This window comes from Xiphophorus hellerii, chromosome 9 (assembly GCF_003331165.1).
Source record: "Xiphophorus hellerii strain 12219 chromosome 9, Xiphophorus_hellerii-4.1, whole genome shotgun sequence".
Classification (NCBI taxonomy): Eukaryota; Metazoa; Chordata; class Actinopteri; order Cyprinodontiformes; family Poeciliidae; genus Xiphophorus; species Xiphophorus hellerii.
Window position 1 is genome coordinate 27479328 of NC_045680.1, and position 26572 is coordinate 27505899.

Here is a 26572-nt window from a genome sequence, read left to right on the forward strand (position 1 = left end):
AACAAATAAACACGAAATAAAATATAGATGTTATGAAAATTTTGTTTTAATAGAAATGTATAGTGTACCAAAAAAAACAACAACAAGATTTTAAGCTACTTAGTGTTAAATAAGGCCAATTGCTTTCACCACAATATTTTTAAAATTATTATTAAGCTGCTAACGCCAACCCCCAGCCTGACAGCACAATCCCTTCTCATACTGCGACACCCATTTTGATGTTTATGTGACTGGAGTGTGCTTCCTGCAGAGAAGAGCTCAGGCCTACCTCATTTTCGCCTGGCAGGTCAGCTGCTCTGTGTTTCAGTCTGAAGCCGTTGGCTGCTACGGAACCGTTTGGCTCTTTTCTCTACTAGCGAGCAACACTACATTCAAGACTCGACTGTACACCCAGCTCAATTTTAAGGGGATTTATCACTATATATGCCCGTATATTCAAAACACATCGCTCACTGGGGATTCCAGCTACCGGTTGACCTGTTCCGAAGGCCGTTATAACGCTCTTTTCGGGGTTTAATTAGAGCTTGAAAACAGCGGTGGTAGTGGAGGAGATTCCATATTAGGAGCACAGAGGAGAAGGCACCCCCTCCCCCCTTGTGTGATTTGGAGCTTTAGGTGAGTGTTTATCATATTTTGGCTTTATTGCCGTTATAACTTATAACCCGATGTGCAGCGGTGCCGTGTGAATGTCCAGTTAAGGTTTGGGCGCATTATAACGTTGTTTTCGGTGTTTATTTCAACATTTTATTTCTGTGTGGGGGATGGGCAGCATCAGCGCGTGAGTAGGCGCGCGCGTATTGTGCACGTGTTCGCTGAGCAGTTCCCGTGTGTGGTTTGTGTTTGTGAGCGCGCCCTTCCTTCCTGCTAGCTGTAAATGAAACCCTCTGTAGTCATTTTTAACCTCAGTCATTTAGAGAATGTTTCGAACATGTAGTTACTGTTGGTGGAGTTTTGCTCTCAAATTAAATGCTTGTGTTCAAGCTGGCCTTGTACTTGGCAACTTTTTGCTTTATCAACTTATAAGATTTGAATGACTTCCACAAGGCATTAATGTGTGCATTTCCTTCATATATTAGTCAGTTTAATGTTATGTCAGGCATTTTAATGAAGTGTCAATAAATACATTTTTAGTAGCTCACAGTTTGAAAACAACAGTTATTCTTGCCTGCTTTTTGCTTTAAAACCTCCTAATCACTGCTAAAGTTTAAACTAAGGTTGCACTTTGACCTAAAAAGTTTCACCATCCACTTAATTACCTTCTTTTTAGGTTGATTGAAAGTTTACTAGAGTGCAGTGCTGTTGGCGGCTTTAGAGTTGTAAGAACAGTGGGGGAGGGATGAATACACACAAATGTACTCAAACACACACACATACTCATACACACACAGCTGAGATGGCCACTTGCCAACCTTGTGAATCTTAATTCAGTCACACAATGTACTAGTCCCAGATAAGCCTTCTGTAACTCTGTTACCAACTAATTGAATGTGTTTAAAGCCCACAGCCTTGTGGGTTTCGAACACATTTATTGTTGTGATCATGTAGCAGATATGGACGTCTGTTTTTATTTTGATTATTTTAGAAGTTTAAAGGAGAGTGCGAGTATTGTATTATTGGTCAATTTGCAGCTACATTTGCCAACTCATACTAATGCAGTGATATTTTGTGCTTTCAGTAATGCCATTGTACTTGTAAATAATTTCATGGCCATGCAATTAACCCATTCTGTATGTGTTGTGTTTTTTGTGTAGTTAAGTATATTCATATCAATAAATGGTGATACAAATGATTAAATTTAGCACATAATTGTTAAAGTTAAGCACATATTTTCTTTAAACTTTTTGGTATACCATTTTCCTATTCATTTGGGTGTTAAAATGTTTTTGAGCCCGTTGACTCTTATTAAATGAGTGATTTTTGACTCAATAAACCCAAAGCAAGTAGATATTGTATGAATAGAGTAATAAAATAGAGTACCGTAGTAAAAAGAAATGTTTTGTGGAAATAGGTGTGCACCTATAGCAGTTTTCTGGCCGATCTTTAAGAAGGCAGATGATTTTAGCCAATTGTTTGTGTCTGAAATGTTTTTAAATGTCCTAGTAGTAGTCATTATCCAAAAGGAGTGTAGCTATTCAACTGTGGCCATCATATCTTCTGAATAGGGAAGCAGGTCTTGAATTGTTGTCAAAACTCATTTATGAAAGGCTTCCTGTCAGACTGAATCACAACTCTGTAATGAAATTACAGAAGAAGCTTCCAGCCCTGTGAAAGTGGTAACAGTAACAGACAAGGTGGGAATTCTGCATAAGCACTCTGGGAATGCCACAACTAGCCAGCTGCTAATGGTTGATGTTGCTGAAGTTGGCATCTGCTTTGGACTTTTGAGTCTGGACTCCAGTTGTGTATGTCTAGTTCAAGACTCAAGATACTTTAAATTGATCAAACATGAACAGGATAATTCAAAGATTCCTTAGAGTACATTTTCGTGAAACCTTTATTCTGTTTGTGAAAGATGAAAAAAAAACAGTTTGTGGGTTCAGATTAAAATATGAGATAACTATCATTGCATGAAAATCTAAATAAATCTCTTTATTTTGAACGCAGCTGCTTGCTTTTTGCAATGCTTTTATTTGCACAAAGACTGCCACGTTTTCGCCAGTCTTTGGTGTGTGTGTGTGTGTGTGCGCGCGTGCATAACAAATGAATACACTGGTCAACACATTGTAGACATGAGTTGCCCATTCAAATGTCAGCTCACACTAAAAAGCATAGTGAGCTAATTGATCTGGACCTTTGCCACAGTCCCAGCTCCCTATGTGGCCCTTTGGAAAAAATGAATTACCCACCACTGCTGTAAACTGAAAGATTATCTTAGGTAACCTTTTCAGTTATTCTTAACAAGCACAGAAAATAGGGCAGGGTGTAATATTTCTTACAAGATTGCATAATGTTTATTTATTATCATCATTTTAAGTGAACAAATGCTACGTGTGTGAAGAATTGTTGGAAAAGCCATACAGTTTTTTTTTTGTTTTTTTTTTTAATCTGGCAATTTTAGGACAGCTGTTTTAATGGTTACTCACATGATTATGTGATTTGGGTCAAACAATTTCCTGGTACTGGAATAGAAATGTGTAATTCTATAGAGGGAAGATCAAACAAGATGAAACAATTCCTCAAATAATTGGGGTAACTAAAATACAAAAAAATTTTCTAGGCAAATTATCTGCTTCAGATCTTTGTTAAATATTGTAATAAATTCTGTTAGTGTACTTAGCACACTGTGTTTTAGCTGAAAGGTTATTTATGTTGCATGACAGTGCTCTAGAACCTGTTGTGGATGCGTATATTCTAAGCGCTATTTTTAGCTATGGAGGGAGACTTAGATGAGCAAAAAAAAGCTGTCTTTCATGTTACAGATGTAGTAGGAGGTATATTTTGATTATAGTCACATGTGCCGACTGGTTATACTGGCTTGCTGGCAGGGTGTTGACTAAAGAGCCCAGCATGGTCGGCCTGAAGTCAAAGTGTGGTCATGTGATTTTCAGACGTTTGTTTTTGCACACTCCTTTCACCGTCCACAAGACACACTAAGTCAAGCTCCTCCCCCCTCTGCATCATGGTGTTTTACCATGTGTGATATACAACATGGTGTCAAACACAGCGATCATGGCAGAGAGCAACGATTATTATGAGTTCACGAGTTTGGAGGAGAAGGAGGAAATAATGACAGACTGGAAAATCTCATTTTATTTTCCATGTTATCTAAAGAAAGAACAGAAGGTTTTGGTGTGATGTCTTCCCACTGCATCGCATGAGAACAGATCAGGGAGAGTTTTATAGTTGTGCATAAGTTTCTAATCGAATTAATATCAGTTGGATTGTTTTGTACATTCCCGCTTTAACTCTTTCAGTTGGGTGGGAAATGATGCCTGGAGATAAGCTGATTGGCTAACAGACCAAGCACACAGCTGGTCTTGATGCTCAATTCAGATTTTTATATATATATATATATATATATTTTTTTTTACTGAAATCAGATTTTTTTTGTGTGGTTTTCAATACTTGTAATTTAATGCGACCGCAAGCAGACTTGTGTGAATGCTTTACGACCTTAAAACGACCCGCGTGCACAAAAAAGCATAGACGTCAAACGGCAGCGCTCTGTTTATGGAAGTCATAATGGATGGAGCTTTCTATGGATGGATTTTAAAATCGTATAGTATCGTCACTCGGTCATAACAACATGAAGGAAGCTAATGAAAAGAAAGCATAACTAGTACGTTTAATGGGGTATTGACTGCAGCTTCTGTAGAGAAGTCTGCTTGAATGTGAAGACAGAACCAGGAGTGGTGGGATTGGGATGTGATGTTTCAAAATGTCAAAATAAATATAATTTTCAGCCATTGTTTATATCTGTCTTCTTCTGGTTCAGAATTATGACCCATACCTTGTGTCAATTGCGTAAAAGTTTGATAAAATGTGAAAAGATTGTTCAGATCTCCAGTGCATTTAAAACTATGGGGTATATTGTATAATTTAGTTCCTTTTATGGAAGTGACACAAATTAATTAAAAAAAACAAAAAGTTTTTTTTTTTTTTTTGGCAATCTGGGCGTTCTGAGTGCTATGAAACAGTTGGACATAGGTCACCTATGGGCCAAAAAGCCCTCAGATTTGGGTCTCATTCTCCTGCTGTGTGAACACAGCCTTACTGCCTGGAGAGAATGTGAAAGAAAGCTGACTGTCTTTACTAGGCAACAGTTTCTTCTCCATATTCCTCACAGCTACACATGTTGACTGCCACTGATACTGGAGGACATCAACCTCCCTGATGATCTTTCCAGAGTTGATTTTCTGTTTTGGAAAAACATGCTGATCACGTTACCGGCCGGTCCTCAAACTAGCAACCCTCTACATTCATTTCTACAACTCAAGATTCACTCCTGCTACAAATTATAGAAGCAATTAAATATGAAATGGGGAAATGCTTGGTTGCCTTTTACTGGATGTATAAATATGTGTTTGTATGTATATGTATGTCTGTCTGTATATGTATGTACAGTACATATGTGTGTGTGTGTGTGTGTATGTATGCATATATACTGTATGTGTGTGTGAATTGTGCTTGCTTGTTTGTTATTAATGTAGCAGATAGAAGCAGTGAGGACCCAGGAATATGGCGAGCTGCAGATCAGCAAGCTGAGTCACATTATCTATGTAGGACACTGTGATTACTTGGCCTTAATAAATCACACAGGAGGTGTGTTGGAGTAGTGCAGTTATGTAACCGGTGCTAGGCGGTGTTGTGAATAGTGAAGGGACAGACAAAATGGGCTTAAGTGCAGTGCGTGAAAACATCTTCCTTCATTAGGCCCAATAACAAAAAGAGACAAACAAATATAGAACAATCATTAATCCCTGATTTCGATTTAGTTCATTAAAAGTCTGTATGATGTGTAGTTTTTATTTTTTTCTTTTAATGGTGGAGGCATAACAAGTCACTGACAGGACATCACAGCGTTGTGGAATGAAGTAGAAAACACTCTAGGTATTGTTAGAGATTTTTATTCATTACAAAAGAAAGTGAACACTTGGTTTGACTTAGTATGAGAGCAGATTATTTTAGTTTTCCCCTTTTTTTTACCTGATGAAATATCCGCTAATGTTGTATAACAAGTTTCATAATCTATATTGAGTCTCCTGGAGCGCTAAGGCATCAGGGATTCATCAACTCTGCCTCCACTGGGTGTGCTAAAAGTGGGCAAAGGTCCATGAAAACGTCTCAATAACACATCTTTCAAACAGAGCACCTCTCCTGGCACAGACAAATCTCCCTTACCTATCAGGGTTTTCCCCAGTATATTATAAGCCTGGTTTACTTACCTCCTGCCTCAGGCTAAGCTTGTTTATATATATATAAAATAGTTTAAAATAGTTTTTTTTTTAAACACACCAGTAACCCCTTACTGCATGCGTCTCTGCCGTTCTGAGGATTTCACCGGCGGAGCAAAATTGTTCCCTAAAGATGGGTTTATAGATGATTGAAGAGGGCAATAAACAGATGGAATGGAATGTTCTATTTATTTAATCTTATCAGTTCCATAATTTAAACAGAATTTCTAGACCTTTTGAATATAAAAATTGGATTCTGACTTGAAAGGTAATTGTAATCGAATCATTGCTAGACACTGAAAGATTAGCATCTCTTGTGTCCACTCATCCTTACAAAGTCTTAAACTCATGTATCTAAAATTAAAGACCTAAATTGTCTGAAATTCATTAAAAAAATTTAGTTTGGTTTAGAAACATGAACCACATGTCTTAAATTTTGCCACAGAAGGACTATTTAATCCCATATTCTATGTAGTTTTTTTTCTCCCAGGATATTTCTGTCAGCCAAAACTTTGAGTTGTGACGTCATCATAATATTCTGTGACTTGAGACGGTTACAACTACCGGCTAACTAGCTGTTTACCCTTGCTGGCTAGCTTTTTTTTTCACACAAACTCTGAAATCATAGATTTAGTGAATTTAACATGGTGCTCAAACACCAGTCTTACCAGTTGATACTATGGAGGGAAATACCGCTGAGAATGTGGGATTATCAGACTAAAAAGATTTTTTTTAACTTGACATTATATGTCTAGAACATACAGAGATTGGCGTGGTACCCTCAGTCATAAATGGTGTTAATCAGTCATTAGGGTGCAGCAAATGGGTGTGAGTGTAGTGGTCATTTGAGTTAGTGAAACCTGCAGAAAGCCAAGTGTGTTGCCGTCCTTCTGTGTTCTCTGTGTGGGTGTGTGTGTGTGTGTGTGCCCAGGGAAGCCATGCTGGTGACAGGAAGTACATTCTGGTGGGACCAAGGCACTTCTCCTTCCTCTGCCTTCCCTTACTTAATTCATGTAAAGTATCTTTGAGTGCTTAGAAAATTATTATGCAAATAATGTTATTATTATCATTTATTATGATTTATAAGTTAGAAAGTATGATCGTTCTGAAAGAAAAATCAGATCTGCCGTTAATAGTGAAAATGATGTCCCATTTTTAGTCATGTATTCTGTCCTCCCTGGACACTCGGTAGGAGTCTGGATCAGTGCAGGTGATTTAAAATCCATTCTAGTTGGACACATTTCTTTAACGTTTGGAGTGACGGTTCAATACCTTTATCAAATACTTGCTATGAAACAATCTGAGAGTAATTATCCACATAAATCTGTTTCCACAATGGATTCCTGAACGTTTTTGGTCTGGAATGTAACTTTCCGTAACCTTTATACGGTCTCCTGGAAAGAAATGGAAAAAAACCCATTTTTGGATAAGAATTACAGCTGACTATTTAAAGACACAATATGTGACTCATTTGTGACATCAGTGCATTTGAGTGAATAATTGATATTTAGTATGGGTGGCTGGGCTTAAATGTTGTTGAAGCACAAAAATGCCAAAGTCCTTTTGTAATACAAAGTTAACAGAGAATATGACTCATGAAAAGTATTGTGTTTGTCTAGTTTGGTCCTCGGCCCAAAAGTGGAAACGCAGGAAGGAGAAAAAGTTAGTTTCTTGGAAGTTTGTTCCAGATTTGTGGTGCATAGAAGTTGAATGCTGCTTCTCCATGTTTTGTTCTGTATGTAGAACAGACCAGAACCAGAAGACCTGAAAGCTCTGGAAGGTTGCTACAACAACAGCAGATCTTTAATATATTGTGGTGCTAAGCTGGTCAGTGATTTATAAACTAACAGCCATATTTTAAAGTCTATTCTCTCAGTGAAGGATTTTAGAATTAGGTGATGTGGTCTATCTTCCTGGTTTAAGTTGGTACGTCAGCAGCAGCGTTCTGGATCAGCTGGAGAATTTATTTATTTATTTTTTTGTTTAGGCAGACCTGTGAACTGTTGCAGTAATCAATGTCAGTTATTTACTACAACAGATAAATGCATGGATGAGTTTCTCTAGAGCTTACTAAGATGTTAGTCCTTTAATCCTGTAAATATTCTTCAGGTGATAAAAGGCTAACTTTGATTCTGACTAGAATAGAAGTTACATATTGCAGCTTTAAGACGGTACCAGTGTGTTATTGCATCTGATGCAGTGCAGCGCTTTGGTTTGTTTGACTGCTGCAAGCAGCTGGATTTGGGCTTCAGCTGATTGATTCTGTTCCAGGTGTGTAACTCAGCTCAGTGTAGAGTGATCTACATAATTTACACTATTTAAATACGCCGACATAAAGTTCTGGTTCTGTCCACCTTTCTTTCTCCTCTGCAGCTGCATGACAAACCTGAATGTTTCAGTGACAGCGGGGAGTCTTCTCTTTGTTTTGGTGGCACTTCTTAATGTTGCTCTTCAGAGCGCTCCACAGAGAACACGCATCAACATTCTGGATAAGTTCAGGATGTGTCCAGGTAGAGAACTGGGCTGTATTTGTTTGGTACGTGTGTGTACCGAACATGAATATTTTCGGTACAGGTACCATTGCAGCCCTAATGCACATAAAGAAACAGAATAGTGTGCGATGCTAGCTGACTCGGCATCCATGTTCTGCATCCTCTGCCCTGCTCCCAGATTCTGCTCTGTATTATTTCTAGTTGTCCAAATGAAATTCCAGCCAATAATCTCCTGCTGACTAATGTATGTGTGAATGGCAGCTGTGGAGCAACTCTATGATCGTCTAGAAAACATTCCCTTATGTGTGAACTTGTGATGGTGGGCTCTACTTGTTGTAACATGTTATTGATGCCCCTGTTTGACTGTGTGTGTTGTCATGTGCACATGTTTTTAGCACACACAGAGCACATTGTTAGAATAACTGTGGCATGCTACATTCAGCGTGCCAAGTTGGGGGTGATGGATGAAGACAGCAAATGTTGGCAAAACACAGAGCTCATAGCAAGGAGGATATGAAAACCCTGAATTAAGAGTTTTCATATTTCAGATTTTTTTTAAGTGTGGGTGTTCAATTTATGTAACTGCAAGTTAGAAAATGGTAAAAGTTGTACCCACCAGACCATCACAAGTAGCTGTTTTTATTCTCAGAATCTCTTCTATTGGTTTCAGTTTGGCTGCAGAATGCAGTGAAGTTTCTAAAGCGGAGAGATACAGCACATAGTTTCACAAATTAGCTTGAATTTGGATGTTTTTTCCACCTGACAGTCTGGTGGACTTGGTGCCATTGGGGATCAAGGTTGAAACCAAACCCTTTGATAAAAACTTGTTCCCCTCCTCGCCTGTGGTGGTGGTGCTGCACCAGGAACCACTGAAGGAAAGAAGAAAACCTCAGAACAAGACACTGAGCACAACTTCATTTTTCACAAAATCTAAACAAATGGAGTAGTGTCACATTTCAGTGGTTGTAGGATTTGTCTTTAGCAAAAGACCACAAGTCGTTTCTCTAGTGCTGGACATGCACATTTGTTTTGGCTGTATCTACCCAGAATGCACTATAGTCCTGCTTTTAGAACGATTTCTGGTCCACTTGGCATTTACAAATCCATTCAAATCGCACACACAAGTGTCTGCAGTTTGAAAACCATTAAAATGGGTGCATCTCTATTAAATGTTTTCTGAACAGCTGAATTCTTAGTGTGTGGTGTGTCTGTGTGGTAACCTGCAGGGTCACTTCCTACAGTTTGAAGAATATGTTGTACCTTTTTCTTTTCTCCTGTGAAGTGTTGATATTTGCAGGGTTGTAGCTCCCTTTGCTTTAGTGTGACAGCACCTGGAAACACTCCTTTCTCCAAAGATTACTGGACAGTATAAACCACAGCAGAATTATCTGGTAAATAGGCCAATATGAACAAATATTAGTGTTGATTTATCATCTCTTTCATACATTAAACTTGAGACCAAAAGTGATGTTTAAATGGACAGTATTATGTATTTGCCATTTTCTAGCACATCAAGTAACTGTTAGCTTCACTTGTTATAAAAATGTTGTATAATGAAATATGACTTAAAAGAAATTTGACTTTGTAATTTAATGCCTTGAAATTGGGCTTCTGTCTCTTGAAGAAACACTTTTGGTAGCTCTGTGTTCAGGAAGTCATCAGAACATGGCTTGTCTGTAGGCTTGTTGCCATAAATCAATTAATCGCACGATAAATTAAAACTATCGACGTCATTTTAATTATCGGCATTATCGTCTCTTCCGGCCTTTTTCTCTTTCTGTTAATGACACTGAATGAAAAAGGGCTCTGCTCCGGTGCTCTCCACTGACTCCTCCCTTCCTCATTTCCTTAGTGTAAAGCCCAGCGCACACGACACGATCTTAGAGTTGTCCGCCGATTGTCGGCCCATTTTCAAAACTTGAGAGACCACACATTAGCCGACAGAAATCCTAGGTATAACTGTTCGATCGGGTTCGTTCCTGCCATGTGGTGTCCAACAATGGGCACAAAATAATGGCTGCAAGTCCAGCTAACTAATTTTAAAACCAGGCATTAATCAATGCTTTACTACAATCTACCTGCAATGCATGTGGCTAGTGTCAGCGTAAAGTCCTGACTGAATGAAAATCATTAGAACCTATTTACGTCATGTTAACGACGAACAGCTGAAAAGTTGCTGGGTTTATCAACTGCGGTAGCAATTTCGCTCCAACTCCTCTCCTTGTCATTTCTATATTCTTTGCATGTTGAATAAACATTAATGTTGTTTCCACATATCATCTCCAATGTCCGCTGGACTTCGGGTTGCGTCGTGTCAGCTGTTTGGGATTCCCCGAATAATTTCCCCTCAGAAAGCAATCCGTGCTTTCTGATTGGCTACCTGTCGCATTCAACAGGCTGAGTTAACTAGCCCAGTCTGGGAAAACCCCTGATTTAGATCGGAGCGGCAACGACGATCTACCGTAACACACAACACAATCTTAGAAAGACCAACGTTCTAAGATTGTTGTAAGGGGAAAAATAGCAGCAAAAAATCATGTAGTGTGAACTATTGCATCAGGTAGTCGATGTGCCCATCTTCTCTATTTAAATCTAATGATTACTGAAGGGCAACATAATATACAGACTTCATAATCTGCCCTCTTTTGGTTGAATGCAGTATTTATTTCCACTTTGGCTTTATGTTTAGTTCCTTTTCAAGTACATTTTTTGTTAATGGAGACTGAGAATCCATTTTATTTTTGTTTTTGGTTGTTTTGTTTATCAGTTCCAGCGTTAAGTGTTCTTTTGAAAATAAAGTGTATCTATTTTTGACAGGAAATCGCATGCATTATTACGTCATTTTCAGTGTAAAAAGGTCTTCAAACAATATTATCGTTTATCGCAATAATTTTTGAAACAATTAATCGTTCAGCAAAATTTGCTATCGTGACAGGCCTACTTGTCTGTTAACCCCTTAACAGCGTTTTTACCAGTTATGCACTTAGATGTTGCTCCTATAATGAACTCTGTAGATGCACAGTTCCACCAGGTGTTTTTTAATTGATACTGGCTAGTCTGAAGGAGTCAGAATGCAGTGAAGTTTTATAAAGCGGAGAGATACAGCAGGACTCGGAAGCTTCGAAACTGCAGCTCTGAGGAAAAGCTGCGTCTTAAAGGCAGCGCTCTGTCCACCCAGGTTGAATGGTTGCATTAAAGGATTTCTCAAAAATGCATGAAAGAATAATGGTAACACTTCAGGTATGTTTTTGATGAAGGAATAACATAACATTTTTACAAGCATATTTTACTAGCTTTACTAGCTACTACAGAATGCAACAATATTTTCGTTTTCCAGTTACTCAATCAATCGTCAGAATATTTAATATATTACTTAATTACTAAAGTAATCTTTTGCAAGGGCCCACTCCCATTGTCTTAATTTAATCCAAACACCTAACAGTTAGTCATACTTTTGCTTTGACAAATGTAACGCATGTGACATTTTTCTGTCTGTGTCCCTTTACACCAGTAGGTCTTCCCTAACCCTTCCATACCATTGTACTGTGGACCCTGCACAGGCCTGTTTGGGTGTCACATGGTGTCTGGTTCTTGGGACAATCAGAGCTGCGACAACCATGAACAGAACTGTTCCACTGCAGTGTGCAGATCCTCAATAGCATCCAGAGGTTGGAGGAAGTTAGAGCTCATGAATGCTGGTATTTGTTGATGGGTTGGTGTTGCTGTCTGTTGCTTGTGGTGTGTTGAGTTGCACTGTCCTGTTGGAGGAAGTGGTTGGGCTTCAGCAATGTTTAGTAAGTGTTTTGCATCGAAGTAGCATCTACATGACTTGAGCTAGAACTAAACGTTTTATTGTTCCTCTGTTAGCTTTTTAGAATAATTCTAACCAGAGTTGTTTGCATGCAATCTTGAATTTGGTTTTTGACGTTTCTAAAAAGAGTCCTGCAGTGAAATTGTTGTGTCTGCTTAGTGGGAGACTTTCATTTGAAAATCAGACAACAGATTTGTGGGTATATAAACCTTATGCTTCTCTTCCTGCTGCATTAGCTTTTATTTTTATCTGACACTTCATCTGACTTGATGAATAAGGGGATTTTCTATTAACGACTAGAGAGTTGGCTCTCAACATAGACAAACCATTTGTCTTAAGAGAGGTGATGGTGGGGTGGAAAGTGTGACCTGGATTTGATGTTTTCTTGAACCAGAAACTCTAGCTATGGTATTTGATGCTTGTTTACCGCATATCAGATAACAGCACGATGAGACCTTCACCACAATGTGGTGGTGCCTTAAAGACTTCTGATAAATTGGTTTGCGTCACCATCAGGGACTGTCTGAGCTCAGAGCTGCTTCACAGGTTATTGTCTTTATATAGGTTTTCAGGACAGTGTTGTGATCAGGCAACTTGTAATTGTTCTGTCTCGTCAACTATTATTGGTAATGTTACTTATTGTCTGGAGACAAAGAAAAAGAAATGCAATTTTAATGATTCTAACAGCAAAAACAGCTGATTCATAATGAAAGGTAAATGTTCGATAGGTGAGAACTTACTTGGGAAATGTGATTCCATTTCTCTTTAAGCGCAATAACCGCACTAAAGCCAAAAACCGCCTCAAGTGAGTGTAAAAACTTTTTTTTTAAATTAAAATTGAGGAAGTTATTTTGAATTTTGCAGTTTCCATTAAACCTTTTCTAATGTGATGCTTCAAATGCGCATAAAAAATCGTTAATGGAAACATTATTTTACAAGGGATGTAATCTAAACGTCTAACGTTTCCGACTGTTCAGTAGAAGTGCATTCAGCACACAGTCCAGGTAGATGTTAAAGTTCTGAGATCTTAAGTTCAAGGGTGTGAATGTTTTACCAACTTTTGATTTTGTTTTTTGGGCCATGATTTGATTAAACATTAATTTTCAATTCAAAACAATTATGATTTCAGTTTTGTAAAGCGTGAATGTGGACAAAAGTTCCATATAAATGTCTCCTATGTATACAAAAACCAGATTGTGGAAGTGGGCTGTTTGAAGAGAAATGTCAACATTGCTGTCTGAGCGCATTTCTGCATAAAAGACAGCCACAAACTTCTGAACAATCACACCCTACCCCGTTTTATTTAGTTCCTTGCACAAAATACAAACCTTCTGCGAGGTTTGTATTTTGCAAACCTTGCACAAGGTGAGGCTAATATCAAGTTCTGAGTTCCCAGACATTCTGTAAAATTAAGTGAGTCCTAATGAAGACATGGCTGGTTGAATCCCCCCTCTTCCTTTATAGTTTCTTCTTTATTGTGATGCTTTCTGCGCATGCTAATGTTCCGGTACTGACTGCTTGGCGATGTTGGATCATCCCGCTCAGTCAGGCCTGTTGCAGTAAGCAATTAATCAATAAATTGCATGGTAAATTAAAATGAGCTTGATGATTTGTTGATGTATTTTGGAGGACAGTTTTGTACAACCTAATCCACTTTATTTATAAAATGGGTTTTATAAATATAATTTTTTTTAATGCAATTTTTACGTTTACAATGTTTTACATTTTACAAAGGTACCAAGGATCCCGTCGCTTACATGGACACAAAACGACCAGGCAAAGTGAGAGTTCATATCTTTAATTGACTGAAGATGAATATGTAAACTAAAAACTGGAGTGTAGACATTTTTAATGTCTTTGTGAGCCTGCTGCTTTATTTATACTTTATTTTTATTTTGATTTAAATTCTATATTTTTGTGTATTTTTTTGTCTAAGTCGACTTAAAAAGTAAGATATTATTGTTAAGGTCTAAGCTACAGAAAAGTAAGTTATGCATAAATATGGGCAGATATTATATCCAGTATTAATCCGTTTCTTATTACAGAATTTACCAGTATTTAATTTCAGCAATTTTTAAAAAAATTTTATTTAATTTTTTATTTACTTATTTGATTACTTGATTATTACTTGACCAGAATAGTCAATAGTAGGGGTGTAGCGATACAATAATCTCACGATACGATACATCCATCCATCCATCCATCCATCCATCTTCTTCCGCTTATCCGAGGTCGGGTCGCGGGGGTAGCAGCTTCAGAAGGGAGGCCCAGACTTCCCTCTCCCCAGCCACTTCTTCTAGCTCCTCCGGGGGAATCCCGAGGCGTTCCCAGGCCAGCCGAGAGACATAGTCCCTCCAGCGTGTCCTGGGTCTTCCCCGGGGCCTCCTCCCGGTGGGACGTGCCCGGAACACCTCACCAGGGAGGCGTCTAGGAGGCATCCTGACCAGATGCCCGAGCCACCTCAACTGGCTCCTCTCGATGTGAAGGAGCAGCGGCTCTACTCTGAGTCCCTCCCGGATGACTGAGCTTCTCACCCTATCTCTAAGGGAGAGCCCAGCCACCCTACGGAGAAAACCCATTTCGGCCGCTTGTATCCGCGATCTCGTTCTTTCGGTCATGACCCAAAGCTCATGACCATAGATGAGGGTGGGAACGTAGATCGACCGGTAAATCGAGAGCTTCGCTTTTTGGCTCAGCTCTCTCTTCACCACGACGGACCGGTACAGCGCCCGCTTGACAGCAGACGCTGCGCCAATCCGCCTGTCGATCTCCCGCTCCCTTCTTCCCCCATTCGTGAACAAGATCCCGAGATACTTAAACTCCTCCACTTGGGGCAGGACACCCCCCCTGACCCGGAGAAGGCACTCTACCCTTTTCCGGCTCAAGACCATGGCCTCGGATTTGGAGGCACTGATCCTCATCCCGGCCGCGTCACACTCGGCTGCGAACCGCTCCAGCGATACGATACAATATATGATATTCTGATCACAATATAATATATATCACAATACTTGGCAAACGATACAATTCAATATGATTCGTTGCACTTTTATGATTTTCTGAAAGATTTTAGAAGGACAGAGTGATTTTAGTGACATTTTGTGTTCCATAGACTTGGATTTAATTTACTGAAAACTGATTAAAAGCACCAAGTACACAATACCTGATTGGACAGAGTAACAGTCTACAGCTGGACAAAATGAATCAAAGATGCAGTGAGAAAATTAGCTTCTGTCATTTAATTCATGTGGATCTGACATAAAACTCAAAGTTTCAACAGTGATCAGAGGCAGGGGAACCTCAGACGATTAAACTAGCCTTATTCTGTAGAATATGGTCATTTGGTGCATCATGGGTAAAACTGAAGCACACTAGCTGTCATTTTCCAGCCTCCTCTTCAGCTTTCTTTGGTTTCATGAAAGCAATAAACACACACTGACCAGAGAGTGTGTTTCGGGTTGATGTTTCAGAATGCTCCGTTCCTCTGGGAGTTCTTGTCTCTTCTTGGCCACATTCTGCTGAAAGCCATTTGCACCATGGCTGTCAATTTTTCAACAGACATGCACACTTCCATGTTAAGCCTGGCTGCTCAGGTGGAGGTGGCTACATAGTACCAGACTTTCAAAATGTCAGGACCCCTCAGTGCTTTAAGTATCTTTAACAAGCTTATCATTACAGGACAAAAACATACCGGTCAAATCGCCCGTTTTGGTCAGAAAACTACAATATTCTACCATTGTTTTCCTCCGTCTTCCCTATTATTAATTTCCCTGCAAGTGTCCCTTATTATAATATAATAATTTTAAATAAGAATTTCTGTGCCTCTCCAAACTGAATTAAGTCACTAGCCTCACGAGAACTGCTACCTGCAGTAGCCTGGGAGGCAGTTCTCACAAGGTTAGTGCGGACAGTGGGAATAAACCAAGTGTTGTGACAAAAAGTGATAGGGTTAAATCACTTACCACGTCAGAAGTAATGCGCTATGGGAGCGCATTCAGCCTGCTACAGTGTCTTGTTGCGTCGTTTTGAATGTCTTTCTCTGTCGTTTAGCTTTTTTAGTCAAATTATGCTAACAGCAATAAAACATTTATCGTTTTATGCCCAAGGATACATCAAAGGTTTGTCTCGTTTGTTCTTTGCTTCCCTAAAACTTGGGATGTTCTCCCCATGAAAGTGATGCACTTATTCACAGTGAGAGTGTTATTTACAGATATTTGTCATTTAACATAAATATCTACCCATTTAAAGGCCTAATATGCATATAGCAGTAAACATGTTCTTTTCATGGGTTATCTAAGGGTGCATTCAGACCGGATAGTCAGGTAGACTCAGTACGATTGGGGACTAAAATTGCAACATTTGGTATATTTTCAGAACTCTAGTTTGCATTCACACTGCATTATGTCAAACGACTAAAACTTACTGAAAAACCTGTTCCCCCCGTCGCCTGTTGGGGCGCTGCACCAAGAACTACTGAAGGAATCGACACAAAATCTCTGAAGTAGGCCAGCGCAATTTTTTTCTTCACAAATAGTAAACAAAAACAGAGCAGTGTCAGATTTGAGCAGTTGTAGGATTTCTTCATTCATATACATTACTGGTTTGGACATCGCCTGTTAGCCGCTAATGCTACCGACGCTCCTGCAGGCATCATTACTGCGCGGTGAGTCTGTCCACTAAACCAGGCTGTTCCAATGCGGGGTGAGCAGGAATCACAAAAATTATCGCAGCGCCTTTATTTCTTACCCGATTTCTATAGACATGGCTTAAAATAAAGCTGAGAAAATTGCTGGTGTTTGTAAGTATTCTCTCTTGATATAAATCGATAAACAGTTTGGTTTCTATCAAGATGCAAGAGAGGACTAAGCAAATTCCTCCATCCTATTTGATGATTAAATGTTCAAACAAACAAGGCAATTAGTTCAGTTTTTGTCACTTATAACAGATTTAAAAATTACAGCAGCTGCAGAGCGCCACGGTAATGGGACAATAAGCTGATAAAAAGTTGTAAAACAACTTCAGACCTTGAAGACACTAAGCTTTTCCTTGCTTAGTGTCTGCACACAAACCCGTGTCAACACTACCATCTTCGTTAACCTGCAGAGCAGCGAGTAATATATTGACCAGAATGTCCTGCACTGTTGCTAACTTCCTGCTTTTGAAACGGTCTCTAGTCAGGTTGCATTCAGAAAGGTTTTCTACCGTTTTAGAGTCCACTTCAACCCGACCGAGTCCTAGATTTTTAGTACCTGAAAAGGCTTTGCTTCACTCAAAGGGATTATATCTCATAGATATGGTATAAATATGTAAAACAAACAAATTTGCTACAATTCCCTTGTGTGTTTTGATTTAGACTCTATTTTAGGAATTATATAAAAAATTATTATAAAAAAAAAAAAATTTATTATGAAAAAAATTATTATAAAAAACCTTTACATAATTTTATATATAAAATTATATAAAGGTTGTGGATCAACCTTTGTTGATCCACAGTGTCAACAAAGGTTGACACTGGTTGACACCTATCAGATTCAGAGTGGTTGACAGGTAGTTATTTTAGATTTCTTGTAAACCTGTCTTAAACTGTAAAAGATACTAGACCTTGGTTTTCTGCTTTTGGGACAGCTCACAGTCAGTGGCGGAAAATCTTTCCCCATTTTTAAATCCGAAAAAAGTAGCACAGTTCATGTTGTTGTAGAATGAAACTAGAAATGCGGTGAAAGAGCTGAATTAGAGGACTTCAAGGTTTTGAGATGAGAACAAATAGACTACGACCTGTGATCTGGGGCTCAAAAGGGCGTCTTACTTTAATCTCGTCTTTTTTGTTGGGAAATCCTCCAACCAGCCATTCTTTGGATTTTAGTTAAAACAGAAGGACTCAGTAAGCACCTGTGGTTTTGGAAAACATGAGTTTTCGTTTTTCTTTTTAAATATCAATGTTACACTGAAGTGTTGAAATTACTTTGTTTTAGGATGAAAATTCTAAGAAATAACTCTGCAATTAATCCTAAACGAGGGTCAGAACTCAGAAGAAGATAACTGCAGTCAGGTTAACTCTTGTTTTGGTTTTTCTTGGAGTTTTTATTTGCCCCTGAATGAGCCTGATAGCAGGTGTAGTCATGTTCTCAGTCTTTGTCCACTGCAGTCAGGACAGTTCCTTGGTGAACTTATTTTCGTCCCATAACTGTTTGCAAATCAGCATGAAAGATACCCATACTATTGCTTTATTAGCTCAGACGTTTTCCTGTTTGAAGTTTTTCCAATTCTGTGCTCCATTTTGAGCTTGATGTTGGTTTAATGAAGACCCGTTTGCTTTTTGGTCATGATTATATCCTAAGGTGTTATCCAAAGTGCATCCATCTTGTGTTTATAAAAGGTTGTCAACATGCGAATTCTACTTATAAATGTTTCTGTAATTCCACAAATACTGTGTCTTTAAATCTTGTATTTCATATGAGCAGTTTGTGAGTTGAGTTCATCTTCTTTCAGAGTGTTTTCATTAAATGCGGTATTTCCCGTCAGTCATCCAAAAAAGCTGAGGACTGGATTTTTTTCTGCATGTCAGGGTTAGAGCACAAACAACTTTGAGTATTTCAACGTGTACCATTGCCATATGTAGCATGTAACGGTTTTTCTTTATGCGCTCTCTGTCTGTCTCTCACCTGACTTGGTGTGTGTGAGCATTGGTGACACAGAGTAGAAAGCGGGTGTTTTTGTCCTGGTTTTGTCAACTTTGGTGTTGGTGATTTTGAGAGTCTGCAATGATCCCGCGCAAGCGAAGCAAATATTACTCTTAGTTCAATGTGTAAACTATACAACCTGAGCCAAAAGTAGAAGAATCACCATGTAGGGACAAGGGACAGAACCTTATATCACTACGTGCCATAATCTTTTTTGTGGAGCGGGGCACCCTCCTTGGATAATGGTACAGGAAGCAGTGGGAATCTGAAAGCTGTTTAAACAAGCCATACACAAAAACAGGTTGCTCAACAGCACACAGTAATGGTCTAATTCTAAGGTGCAAGACGAGCAGAGGCAGCACATCACTGACAGCTGAGCTTCGATACAGAAAGCAGAACTTTCTTGATTTAAAATAAATGAGTAATGTTGAGAAGATTGTTTGTATCCTTTGAACCCGAAGAGTTTCAGTATTGATAACCTAAAATCTCTATTAGAGATTCGTGCTAAAAGTCCCTTTTTCTTTTCTTAATCATCTCTCTTTGATCCAGACAAGTAATCTGTCTCCTAATCAAACATCTGACAAAGAAGACTCCTCACATTTGTAACAGTGTTTCCATGCTTTCTCAGATCACCTGGTTTAAAAGAAAAATCTGCACAAGGTGGAATGTGCTGCCTGAGAGGAGGGGCAGTAATCCATTCCATGAGCACTAAGAGAAACTGAGCTACAAGCGAATTAGATGCAGACAGGTTGCTATGGAAATTGTGGGTGCACTAATAAATTGACCTGATTTTCTTAATTTTAGGTGATCACGATACTTACTTACATGTGAAACTGACCTTATCTACTGATCTTATCCACCTCAGCATAGGTCTGAAAGTGCAGAGTTGGTGTAAGGCCGAAGTGACTGTAGGCTTCTTGCTGACCAGACACACACAGACGACTACATTGAAAAATGATGCCACTCAGATTATTGTAGCGACTTGCTTACAAAATCCCTGAACCTTCTCTTTCATTCACACAACACTTTTGGTACACACACACACACACGCCCACACACACTGATTTTTACTACATTTTGTTTCTTTATAAAATATGATGATATGGATAAAAGATGTACTTTAATTTCAAACTTGGCGCAGAAAATGATGATTCAACTAATTAGTCGCACTTAGGAGCCTATTGTTTTTTCAGAGTAGGGGCTCTTGCTTCGACAGCTAAATAATAAACAATCCTGTCTTTGTATCACATTCAGCTTCTGGGAATCCTTTGCTGCATTTGAATTGCATAAGCTGAACACCAGTGGACTGAATACACCTTTTAGAGGTAGAAGGCATGATTACTGCCCGTCATCACTTGCTGTAGAATTTTAAGCCTTGAATTGCTGTAAGAACCAACTGTGGTGCAGATTAACCGATGGCATCTGTACCGACACTCTACGCTAGGCTAGAGCAAAACACTGCTGTAATCAGTAGCTGGAGGTTGGTGGCGTCATGGAGCTCTAGTTTTAAAACTTCAAAGTTGCTTTCAGTCTTAATTTGCACCATTTAGGACAGAAAACGGTACAAACAAAGCCTCAGTGTTTCATTTGAAAAGGAATAACAGAAGATTTTGCCTCGTTTCCACTGACTGGTGCAACATGGGTCGATGAGGTTCGATACACCATTTTATATCTGGCGTATTTATGAGAGCCAGTTGGATTCTCTGGGCAGCAGGGGTTCAACCCAAACGCCTAATGTAACGCCATGCAGGTGCGATGACAAATGTGGCACACTAGTATGTCTCAACATGTTGCAAGTAGTGGCATTTTTCTGTCCCCCAATGGACTGTGTTCAACACTAGTAGGTCTACCCTAAGCATACCATTGTCCCCTCATGCATGGTGGGTGGTTGTATGGGCTGCTTTCACAGTAGAGACGAGCAATATGGCGTACCGAACCGCACCGAATGGAGTTGTACTGCTCACTGGAAATGTCCCTGATATTCTAGTGTTGAGGAGCAAACAGATCAGCAATTAGATTGTCTAGACCAGAATTTAAACTCAGAGATACTTTATTGATTCCCAAGGAAAATGAAGTAGCTAAAGAAGGACCTGCTTTTTTTTAATTAAGGTTTCCTGTTTCACAATGAATTATTCTAATTGTTTTATTGCCCTGCCCTCATAAATAATATTTTTTGTTGACCTAAAAGGTTTTGACTGGCAGTATTGTTGTATGTTTAGGATTGAGGGGTGGGTTGTGTTGCCACATAAATAATCGATTTGTAATCCCAGGGTCACCTTCTGAATGGTAATCAAATTGTAAAGCACCTAAAAATTTCCACCCCTAATCATAATCCAGTTTTGGTCTGTTTAAACCTCATTTAGTTTGGCACAAGTCCTCATGAAGTTAGAGTGAACACCACAGTAAGATTGAGAGAACTGTCTGATTCATTCAGAAAGAAGATTGTAGCAGTTAATGACTCTAATAAGGGATTTGATGCTGAGGTCTGGTCATCTAAGCAACTTCATGCTGAAAGCAGGATGCTAGGAGTTTCCCAAAAGCCTAAAATATTATCACAGGACACAGCAGTCTCTTGCTCCTCTTGATATGGAAGTTCATGACTGGACAATCAGAAAGAGACTACAAGAGGAAACCTTAGCTCTTTAAAAACCCCCAGGAAGGCCAGATTAAAATATGGCAGTCAGAAAACCGTTCTTTTGACAAATGAGTCAGCCTGAATTATTTGGACACCAGAGCAGAGGACATGTTTGGTCTAAACCAAACAGCATTCCAGGAAAAGAACCTTGGAAACAGGGTAGTGTGACTCACTGCTTCCTCAGTCAGAATACAGATTTCCGTTGGCATCTTTTGTTTCAGTAAAATGAAGCTGATATTGTTTACTTGTACAGGGATTCCTCCAGTGTATTATAAGCCTTTGCCAGGCTAAGCGTTGCTTGTTTTTGCTTTTATTATAATAATAATAAAAAAAGATTGCTTATTTATTAATTTTTTTTTAACAAGTTGGACTGTAAGGGTCTCCGTTGCTCTGAGCGTTTCATTGGCGAAGCAGAATTATTTCTAAAATATGGTTTATAGTTGATGCATTTTAATAGGTCACAAAGCGCGGACCAATCACACCACTGGCGCCTGTACACATTGCCTTGCACGCCGTTGCTGCTTGATGTCTGACACATTATATTAGCCTGGCCTGCCAGGCTTATTTTATACTGGGGGAAACCATGACTTGTCTTTATGAAAATGCACAGCCAGTAAGATCTGGAATGGTTCCATATGGCTCAGTAGTGTGTCATTGTGCCTCTGTAGCATCCACTGTTGGGCTGATCTCACGGATGTCTTGATTGGAGCTAAGTATCTTAAAGCTTTATTCTACTTACAAAGCTCATTCCTGGCATGCCAGGGCTGTGTCCTCCACCAAGTACACTGCAGCTTTAAACACAGAAGCATTTGTAGCCACACCCAGTTCCTCCCGCTGGCATCTGAGTGGTTAACTGTATTTCTGGCTTTTATCTGCAGGCCTGCCAACACTGTTGAAGGCTGGAAACCTAGGAGGGGGAAAGATGAAGGAATGAATGGAAAAAATGACTAAGACGGTGCAGAGGGAATTCAGGTCAGGGAATACATGGAAGCAAGGTGGGAGGAGGCCAGACAAAAACGGCATGTTCAGATTGTCTGTAATAATTACATGGCTTTGATCATGGTTTCACTGATTGGTGGACATTTAGGCATTCTCAGGGCAGTGTTGCTTCATATTTTTCACTCTTCAAATATGGAGAATAAAATCCAAGAGATTTTGACTGAAGATATGTTTTGTGGTAGAATCAGATGTGATGTCACACCATTCAATACCCCTGTGCTGCTGGCTGGAACTGTAAGCATTTTAGCATTCAGGTCAGTCCATTAGTGAGTGAGGATTTTCCATTTGATGACGTTGAGCTGTGCTGCTTCAGACAGCAACAATATTTCTTTCTAGTCGGGCACAATGGCTGCTGCCTGTGTCAGCCGCTGAGTTTTCTGGGACGATGTTTTTTTATTTTATTTTGTTTTTTACATTTTCTACAAATAATAGTTTTACCCATCATAAAGAGTGAAGATAAACTATTGAGGCATACGAGTCAACATTATAACTGTTATGTTAACTTGTCTAAAACTGTTGTTTCCATGCATGTCTTCTAGATAATGCTGATCGTTGCTAAAGTTTTTGATTTCCAAACGTTCTCTGTATCAGCCTGTTCTGTTACTATGGAGAGTTAATAGTGCCAAATTACAAAACAACAGTGTATGAAATAAATATTTAAGTGTCATTAATTTATTAAAATGATAAATACAGAAATAACATTAAATAAATAATTTTGACGTGCCTCAATTAAATGTATTAATTTCATTTTAAAAATGAAATTAATATATTACCATAGCTATATAGAGCTATAGAGGCTGGAATTGCTCACCCAGAGTTTGTAGTAAATCAATTACAGCAATTTATTGACATTATTTCCACATTTCCAGTGAAAATACTGACCCAGAGTCATAACAAACTTGGAAGAAATTATCTTGACTTGCTGTTTGAAGCAGGCAGTCAGACGTCAGAGTCTTCCAGTAACCCTGCCCACTGAGTTTGATGGATGATTTTGACAGTTGAAATGAATTTATGCTGTTCTTCAGCTCAGGAATATGAAACATTAAATCATGAATCATGATTAAATTTACTTTATAATTTTTTTAATGAAATTACTCGATTAATCGTCAGGATAGTCGATAGAAAACATGATTACTAAAATAATTGTTTTCAACAGCCCGATTTGCCTACACTTAAAAACAGTCTTTAAAATAGTATTTAAAAGAACAAACAAAGAAATACTATTCAACATTTTTTTTGGTAAAAACACAATGTGATGCTGATCCCATTTAGAGGCGGCCCAAGGCAAAAATTAACTAAGCAGCCGCTAAAGGCGGACCTTGAAGGGTTTGGGTAAATGCTACAACTTTTACTTGGAACATAAGAAACTAATTTAATATTTGTTTAAGAATGTCAATGCTACTAAATTTGATTTAATATTTTCAGCAAAGGTAAATTGTAAGATTTTAAATTTTCACATTTAAATAAGATTAAAACCTCAATTGTGTAAGATAGAGTGGGGTCTAGCTGCACTGTTGAGGAGCCATATCTTAATTTCCAGCAACCTCTTGCTGATATTTCTGTAAAAAAAAAAATTCAAAACTAGAACCCTTTGCTCCGTGCATCCATCCATTACCCATATTTCTTTGCTCTAACTGTTGATCCTTGTCTTTGCTGCAGGTTCTGAGCCCATGGTCCAAGTCCTGACTGACTGATCATAGTGGTGGTGCATACAGACTTACTGCTGGGGTGAGTGCTCTCAGGTCTGGCTGTTAAACCTCTCTGTTTACTGTGTTACTGTTGGCCAGTGTGTGCTAGTTTACTGTAAACAGTGCTTCTCATAGAGGGACCTCCATGCTTACTGGTTAAATATGGTCAGTGCAGGATGACGGCATCCACAGAGTATTCACAGTGCTTCACCTTTCCAATATTTAATGGTACAGCCTTATTCCAAATTGTAAATTAGTTTCTTAAATCAAAATTCTACACATAAACAACCCTTTATGACAATGCATATATATATATATATATTTTTTTTTTTACAAATCTATTAAAAATAGAAAACAAAGAAATCACATTCACCTAAATATTTACAGCCTTTGTCATGAAGCTTGAAATTGAGCTTTTTCCACAGCTTAAATGGAGGTAATCTGTGGTAAATTCAGTTGATTGGACTTGATTTGGAAAGTCACACAGCTTTCTACATGAGGTCCCATAGTCGACTGGGCAGGTCGGAGAGCTAACACCAAGCATGAAATCAAATGAATTGGAATAAGGTTGTAACATAACAAAATGTATGTAATGCATTTCAAAACGCCTAATTCGCTGCTGATTCATGGGCCTGCCTCTGTTTTATGTAAATTTGACTTTCAGAGAGCAAGTTTGACAATCTTTTTTTTTTTTTTTAACTCTAAAGCAGTTTAGAAATACAGTCACTGTTTGATTTCTTAATTTACATTCTGAAATTCTGCTGTCATTTATTAAGTGGTCCTTTCAAACTGCTACAAGATAACTGTGAAAAATAATATTTATCCTCTACTGTTGTTTTACATTAGATTTTTGAGCTGTTTCTGCTAGTTCAAGTAAAAAATGAGCCCATGACCTAAGCAAACATTAGCATGATGGCTAATTAAAGCTACCAAATAGAGGAATGTTCATAGCGCTGGATGTTTTGTCCTTTTGTTTAATTTGGGCCTTTTTTTTTTGCTCGTGTTGCAACAGACAAGACAAAATGAAACCGTTTGACATGGGAATTTTTCAGACCAACCTTGCTTCAGTTTGTAACTGCCAGTCTTTTCCATACTTGCACCATATAGAACAAAAAAGTTTAAATAATCAGTACTTGTGATACTGAACGGATTAACAAATTGGGACAGGGCGACTGAACCTGGAGGCTATTTTATTTATTTCTTTATTTATTCTTTATACCTGTTTGGAGGCCTTATTTGTACGTCACCTTCAACCTCATAGTTTATTTTAAAATCAGCTAAAGTTGGTGATATAATAATGATTGAGGGTAATGGTGTTTTTTGGAAATTATCCAAATTTACATAATAGTGTTTGCGTGAGTCAGTCTTGCTGTATAAGGCACATTTGTTTCCGTCTGTATTAAAGTATTATGCAGCTCTGGCAGCTGACTGGGTGCTTCCACAGATAACCTGGTTTACAACCTCTTATCCTGAAATGCCTCGTAATAGATCTGTTTATGGTCACCTGATTGCGTCTGGCTTCCTGTTTGTTTGACTGTTACACCACTTCTGGTTTGTCACGGTGTTACTGAAAATAGATTATTGCTGTGTGCTAGGATAATTAACAGATTACCACAGTAAAGCTGTTAAAACGACACAAAACAAAGGGCATAATCTGGGATATTAGGTAGCCACCAAAAGCTTCCAAAGCTTGGTCAAACGTGTGAAAACAACCCAATTTTAATTTGTTCAATTGGCCCAGTCAAGTGTAGAACAGCCAACTAGTGGGAAATGGAAATGGCTTAACGTTAATAATAAACAATAGGTTGACTACCTTAGTCAAACATGCAGAAATAAACTGCAACAAACCTTCTGTCAAATGGTTCATAAAGTGCAATTAGCAATGCTAAATATAATGTAAAATAATAAACGGAAAGGAGGGAGAATTAATATTTGTTAAAACATTGCAAAATACAGAAACAAAAATCCTCTTCAGCACCATGAAATATAAAAACCATCCCCTCATTTCCATTGGTTGTATTTATCTATTGCATTCTCCATTAAATTATTTAAAATGAAATAAAGATAATAATACCTGTTGATGTGAGTGCAGAGAATTATAAGCAAGCTAAGTCGTAAAAAACAGACTGGAGTCACGGCATAGAGCCGTTCAAAAGAATTGAATCACTCTTGAACGTCCCAACATACTCTTAACAGGTATGACTTTTAGTTAGAAATATACACTGCTCAAAAAAATAAAGGGAACACTTAAACAACACAATATAACTCCAAGTAAATCAAACTTCTGTGAAATCAAACTGTCCACTTAGGAAGCAACACTGATTGACAATCAATTTCACCTGCTGTTGTGCAAATGGAATAGACAACAGGTGG

The 26572-nt window shown here is 38.5% G+C and overlaps 1 protein-coding gene across 4 annotated transcripts in view; it reads left to right on the forward strand.

Moving 5' to 3' along the window:
• Window positions 1-293: 293 nt before the first annotated feature.
• tbl1xr1a (TBL1X/Y related 1a) overlaps window positions 294-26572 on the forward strand; it is a 50663-nt gene continuing 24384 nt past the window's right edge. The window contains exons 1-2 of one of the 4 annotated variants that reach the window (XM_032571043.1): window positions 294-615; window positions 24171-24239. The gene's annotated coding sequence lies outside the window, so the exon portion shown is untranslated. Of the gene's footprint in view, window positions 616-5646; window positions 6908-24170; window positions 24240-26572 lie in introns of those variants that run through there. The other 3 variants (XM_032571041.1, XM_032571044.1, XM_032571042.1) reach the window with 3 other exon arrangements.